Source organism: Ochotona princeps, chromosome 12, assembly GCF_030435755.1.
Source record: "Ochotona princeps isolate mOchPri1 chromosome 12, mOchPri1.hap1, whole genome shotgun sequence".
NCBI classification, from domain to species: domain Eukaryota; kingdom Metazoa; phylum Chordata; class Mammalia; order Lagomorpha; family Ochotonidae; genus Ochotona; species Ochotona princeps.
In genome coordinates this window covers 70,328,662-70,335,706 of record NC_080843.1, presented here as the reverse complement: position 1 = coordinate 70,335,706, position 7,045 = coordinate 70,328,662, and positions in this window count along the sequence as shown.

The window sequence follows — 7,045 nt, the reverse complement described above, 5'->3', positions numbered from 1 at the left end:
CTTTCAGGGACAAAATTGCAAGGAAACTATGGCATCATTGCAGCTCTCCATTGGAATTGCCAATACACAGGACCTGGGTGGAGGTGATGGAGCTGAGGACAACAGAACACAATAATGGGATATCTCCTTTCTTTGGCAAGAAACCTGATAAGCATCATGAACACCCAGAGACACATTGCAAGCACATCTTTTCTGTCTCTGCCTTTCAGAATACCTGGTTAATGCTGATTTTGATAAATAGTGGTCCCTAATGCCTTAAAAACCACATTTTACAGGCCCAGTGCAATAGTGTAGTGGTTAAAGTTCTTGCCTTACACGCACCAGGATCCCATATGGGCACCAGTTCTAATCCTGGCAGCCCCACTTCCCATCCAGCTCCCTGCCTGTGGCCTCGGAAAACAGCCGAGGACAGCCCAAAGCTTTGGGACCCTGCACCCGCGTGGAAGACCTGGAAGAAGCTCCTGTTTCCTGGTTCCTGGCTTCAGATTGGCTAATCTCCGGCCATGGCGGCCACTTGGGGAGTGAACCATCAGATGAAAGATCTTCCCCTCTGTCTCTCCTTCTCTCTGTATATTTGCCTTTCCTATAAAAATAATAAATAAATCTTCAAAGAAAAATACATTTTACATATTCCATTTGAATGGAAATCTTAAAGATTTAGTAATAATTGCAATAGGTTTTACAAGAATCACTGTAAATGTCCATGCACCCAATTACTCTTTCAGTATTTCCACAATACATTCTCAGGAAATTAGAATCCCACTGGTACATTTGCATAGTATTTGCATGATGTTTACATTTACGCCACAAGAGAAAAAACTCGTCTTTTATTTAAGCTTATTTATTTATTTATTTATTTTGCTAATGCAAAGTAAGATACATAGCAACAAAGAGAGACAGAGAGAAAGATCTTCTGTCTATGGATTCAATTCCCCCTCCAAATGGCAGCAACAGTTGAGGCTGAGCTGACCCGAGTCAGAAGCCTGGAGCTTCTTCTAGGTTTTTAATGTGGGTTCATGGTCCTAAGACTTTGGGCTGTTTTCAACTGCTTTCCCAGGCTACAGGCAGGAAGCTGGATGGGAAGCAGGGTCACTGGAAATAGAGCCGGTGCCTATAAGGGGTCCTGGCAGGTGCAAGGTGAGAACTTTAGCCACTTGGTTACTGAGCCATGCCCTAGTCCTCCTTCTTTTATTGTAAAACTACATTTATTTTGTTTTTATTTTTGATGATATTTACATCGTTAACCAGGATAGAAAGGGTTTAGGAATGTGGCAGCATGGATGAGACCATTGCTTCCAATTTTTTAAATAATCTTTCTGTATCCTGTGAAAGGGGAAAAATTAGCAATACTACACCCAGTCTCCCCAAAGCACCAGTACCCAGGGATGGGATATGGTCAACTGATAGCCCAGGGTCCCCAATGTGGCACATGCTCCCAAGGTTCCACACAAGCAGTTTTGAAAGTACTAAAAATCTCTGTCTTGCCAATCCAAGGATGAAAAAAATTGTTCTAAGGTCCTTTGGCCCACCTTAGAGTCTCCATTCACCCAGATATTTTCTGTCAACATTTGGTTTGGGTCATTGCCCAATTTTATGTTCTCCTTCCTCTGCTTATGGTACCAGTTGTCTTTTGTGGTCCCAATGCACTGATATATGCTCCACATACATTGACTTGGCCACACTACTGCTCCATCTTAGCCACAGAGGAGGCCCAGTCCTGATACATGAATTCCAAAGTAAGCTTATTGATCCTGTGATTTTCTCCATGGTTGGAGTTCTGAGTCCAGCAGTTCCATCAGAGAGATGCCCAAAGAAACATCACCTGAGGTGATCCCAGACCTGACTCTTGTGTACAGGGTTGACCAGTACATGGTGCAGTTCTGTCATCATCAATGTCAGCCTACACACACAAAGGTAGTTGCAATTGCTGGGTCAGTTCTATATCTAACTAGCATATAAACCAATAGAACTTGCAGTGCAACCCAACACTGCCCACCACACACAGCCCTGACATTCATCAGCAGGAAATGCAGCCTAGTCAGGGTGAAACCCACTAACCCCTACCAGGCCTGCCCCCAGGCCTGAGACTTCACAATGCTGTTATGTGCATCAAGCTGGTGCAGTCTTCCCCACATCTCATTCAGTTGCACACCTATATGAATGCTGGAACTAAGATAAACCCAACTGACCCTAATAACAAGCCCACACACTTGCTGGTAAATACTAATGCCTGTCTAATCCGGTCGGCCACAGGCATGTTTCTCATGCCCACCTGTAGGAGATACAGCCCAACTGAGAAGTGCCTACAGATTCTCCACCAAATATAATCCAGCCATGGATCTTACACTCATTGATTGGTTCTACATTTTTGTTGTTGTTGTTCATGAAAAGAGGTGCTGGGAAAGTCTCATTGCTGTTTTTTTTTTTTTTTTCTTGTCTTAAGTTTGTCCATTTGTTTTTATTTTTGTTTTGAATGTCAGATACACACACACACACACACACACACACACACACACACATATATAGACAGACAGGGGGATTTCCATCCACTGATTGACTCCCTAAAGGGTCAGTGTGGAGCCAACCTGAAGGCAGGAGCTTCTACCAGGTCTCCCATGCAGATGCAGGTCCCAAGGCTTTTGGCCATCCATGGCTGTATTACCAGCCCACAACCAGGGAACTTAATTGAAAGTGAAATTGCCAGAACATGAACTGGTGCTGATATAGAATCCTGGTGACTGCTAGGTGAGGACATTAGTCACTACACTGCTGTGCTAGACCTGGTACTGCAGTCTTACCTGACAGGACATGCCCTCTGTTCCAGAATGTGCCTTATGATGCTAAGATAAAGCCAAATCAGTCTTCACTTACTCTGATTCATGCCTGTACCAGTGCACAGAGAGTCCAGCTTGACTCTACCCCACTCAGCTCATATGTACGCTAAAGGGGATTGTAGCACTGTCCAGACTGACCTGCCCCTGGTTCCAGTACTCACAGCAGTGGCCTAGCAGAAACCTCCCACCATCCATCCTACATGTTTCACATGTAAAAACGGTTGCTGTGGTCAAGTCTGGCATGATATTACTCGACTGAGCATTTGCCCGCAGGTGTTGTAGCCTGTCCTGGCCCAATTTACCCCCAGTCCCGACTCCTGATGATGGGTATCACTACTCAACCAAGCCCAGCCAGCCCCAAGTCCCAACTTATATGTGGACAGGATAGTGTTGGGGCATGACCCTTTCTGGTTCTTACATCCTCCTGTAGGTGTTATAAACTGGCCCAGCATGATCTGATCCCAGACCTGACCCACACATGTGCTGGTGAGTAACATAACCTGTTTGTTCTGGGCTGCTCCCAGATTAGGCTCTTGCACTCACCTACAGGGAATGCATTCTGAGAGAAGACTTCCCAAAACTGCTCTATCATGGTTCCTCCCGGTAGAATGTCTCACATACCAACACTGGGGAGTCCTTGATGAAGACTAACTTAGTCCACCTTTTGTCCTGGTAGAAATAACGGCCTTTCTCAATGGGCCAACACCCATTCTGGTTCTTACTGTTGTGTGTTAAGACCCAGATACAGCTCTCATGAGGTTCAGCAGATGTTGAGACTTAACCCAGCCCATCCTACACCCACCCTGGTTCTCTCAAACACCAATGCGTGTTGGAGTCTAACCAGTCTGGTACTCCTCTGTCCAAGTCAACACCCATGCCAAGTCACACTGCAGTCATGTCTAGTCCAGTTCACAGTCCCATTTCAGCTTTTCTAGTCACCAAAGTGAACCACAACCCAGCTAACATCTATTTAACTCAACAAGCACACCTGTACCCAGACACCGATCTTGTGCACAACAGTGGTTGCTGTGACTCAGCTCAGCATAGCCTATCTGCTGTCTTGGCCTTTGCCATCAGATGCTGCAGTCTGGCATGTCCTTGCACTCCCCCAGTCTTAACTTCTGCCGGTGAGTGCTGCAGCCTAGCTGTGCTGAGTCTGCTGCCATCCTTGGCTCATGCAAATGTGGAGGTGTGATAACCTAGTTCAGCCTGATCTGTTCTCTAGCCTGGCTCCAGCACATGCCAGTGGGAGCCCTGACAGGTAGGACCCCAGTGCTAGTTTTTGTTGCACTGGTGAGTGGTAGCTGGTGGTGATCAAAGCTAATTAGCTTTACTCAGGTCTCTACCATGAGCTGGTGCACTAGTCGTATCCTGATAGAATCCCTCAGAAGTCATTCCTTATCTTCAACAGATTCCCTCAGTGATCCTCCCTCCCTCCCTCCTCACTTTACACCACCTCTTTTCTTGATCAATCCTTGGATCTTGCACATGGGGATTTTCCCAGCTTGTTCTTCCAGTGCACCTCTGGCATCATCAACCAGTCCCTCTGCAGGACTGTACAATCAGGGACCAACAAGTACGACACCTGGGGACAGTCCACACTCTGGCAGGCAACCAAATGGTTACTATGCGATCTGAGCCTGGACACAGCCAGGTGAATGACAGTTGCTTGTGTGCAACACCCCCAAATATTCTTGTGGAGGGTAGTGAAATCCAAAAATGACAACAAGTTGAGGGGGGCCTGGCAGAGCAGCCTAGCAGTTAAAGTCTTCACTTTGAATGCACTATGATCCATATCGGCAAGGTTCTAATTGTAGGGATCATGCGTCCCATCCAGCTCCATGCTTGTGACATGGGAAAGCAGTTGAGGATGTTGCAAGTCCTTGGAACCCTGCACATGCATGGGAAACCTGGAATAAGTTCCTGGCTTCAGATAAGTTCAGCTCAGGCAGTTGACACCACCTGAGAAGTGAATCACTGGATGCAAGCTCTTCCTCTCTGTCTCTCCTCCACTCTGTATATCTAAATTTCCAATAAAAAAATAAAATTTAAACATGAACAGGAATTCAATTTTTCTTAAATCTTTATGCAATTCATTGAAAAATATTTCAGCTTGGGTCCGGCGGCGTGGCCTAGCGGCTAAAGTCCTCGCCTTGAAAGCCCCGGGATCCCATATGGGTGCCAGTTCTAATCCCGGCAGCTCCACTTCCCATCCAGCTCCATGCTTGGGGCCTGGGAAAGCAGTTGAGGACAGCTCAAAGCTTTGGGACACTGCACCTGTGTGGGAGACCCGGAAGAGGTTCCAGGTTCCTGGCTCTGGATCAGCGCGCATCGGCCCATTGTGGCTCACTTGGGGAGTGAATCATCGGATGGAAGATCTTTTCTGCCTCTCCTCTGTGTATATCTGGCTGTAATAAAATGAATAAATCTTTAAAAAAAAAAAAAGAAAAAAAGAAAAAATTTTCAGCTTGGTTTCACTACTCGTCCTTAATCCTGGAGCTCATATCCACAGCCCATTTTACCTATAGAAAAAAAAATGCCCATCCCTGGGCCAACACTGCTCAAGAGAGAAAATTCCAAGTGGCTTTTATTTTTTTTTTATTATTTTTTAAAATCTTTTTTATTGTATTTTGTTGACAATCTTTACATAGTTAAGCACAGTTAAAGGAAAAAAAAAACAAAAAAAAGTTCAGGGGGATAGGGAAGTGGGTAAGACTATTATGTCCATATTGTTTCCATCATGTATCTGAGGTAAAGGTGGATATTGAGGGAGAAGCCCCACCCGGTTTCCCACTCACCCCAAGTCCCGGATGTGGGGCATGCTCTGAGATATGTGCTCCAGTGGTGCTAATAGTTCTCCAGTTATGAATCGCTGCCAGTTTCGCTCAATGAGGTCATCCACTGATTGATATGGTCCATCATAAAGTCTCCGTTCGCCCCATATTTCGCTGCCAACATATAGCTGAGATGAATGATTGTCCTGTCCTGTCTTCTGTCTTTTCTTGGTTAGAGTTCTGAGTCCAGCAGTCCGATTGGGGAGATCTCCACAGAAGCTTTGAGGTATTCCCAGATTAGTTTTTTGTATGTTCTAGCAAGCACGGGGCCCGGCACAGTCCATCACCCCAATCAGCTGGTGGTTGCAATTGCTGGGTTGGTTCTGTTTTCAGTCCCGAGTTGCACTGGAACCAATGGGTGTTGCAGTCTAGTCTGGTTCGGCCCTTACATCAACCAGTGGGAGCTGCAACCTAGTCGGGGCGACCCACAATAGCCCCCACCAGGCCCGCCCCCTACCCTAGTTTGCCAGTATGTGTAGCAGACTAGTTCAGTCTGTCCCACATCCCATTTGGTTCTGGTACTTGTTAATGGGTATTAAAGCTTAGTTCTATCTAACCAACTCAACCATCCAGCCCCCACGGATGTTGTTGAGTGCCTCTCTATCTAGCCATCCCAGCCCCCGTCCTAGTTTTTATGCCCTCCCGTGGGATTAGTGACCCAGGAAGGGGGAATCCACTTTTTCCCTCCCAGGTCTCTCTGTCCTGGTTTATGCACTCTTCGGGTGGTTCTGTGATTAAATGTGACAGAATTAGTCCCCAGTGCCAGCTTCTGCCAGCTGATGCTACGGCCCTGATCTAGTCCACATGCAGTGCACAGGTGTTGTAGCCTTGCTTAGTCGGGTCTGTCTCTATCCCGGCCCACGCTCTCCAGTGGGAGTAGCTGTCCGGCGAGGGGACTAGCCCCTTAATCCCCCTGCTGGCTCTGCCCCTTCCTTCCTGGATCTCACGTGTCCTGGTTGGGTGCTGCATTCATATCCAGTACAGGCAACCTCACCCTGGCATTCCATATTGTGTACTGGTTTTGTCGCAACCAAACCTGGCCCATCCCACACTCTGTTCTGGTGATCGGATTTGCCAGTGGATGACATGAACTGATTCAGCCTGGTCAGTTCCTGACCCATGCCAAATGTATGCCAGTGAAAAGCTTTCCATGGCCTATTCTGGGATGCTTCCTATCATGCTTCTTTCACTTACCTGCTGGAACTGTGTCCTGCCAGGGGAGTTGCCCAGGCTCCTCCATCAGAACCCCTCCCAATGCCAGATTTTGCGCTTGCCAAGGGGTCCTTGAGCCAACCCTACTCGGTTCACCTCCTGTCCTAGCAGGAACAGTGGCTTTTCCTGGCCAGCTTTCACCCCATTCTGGTTCTTGTTGTTGGA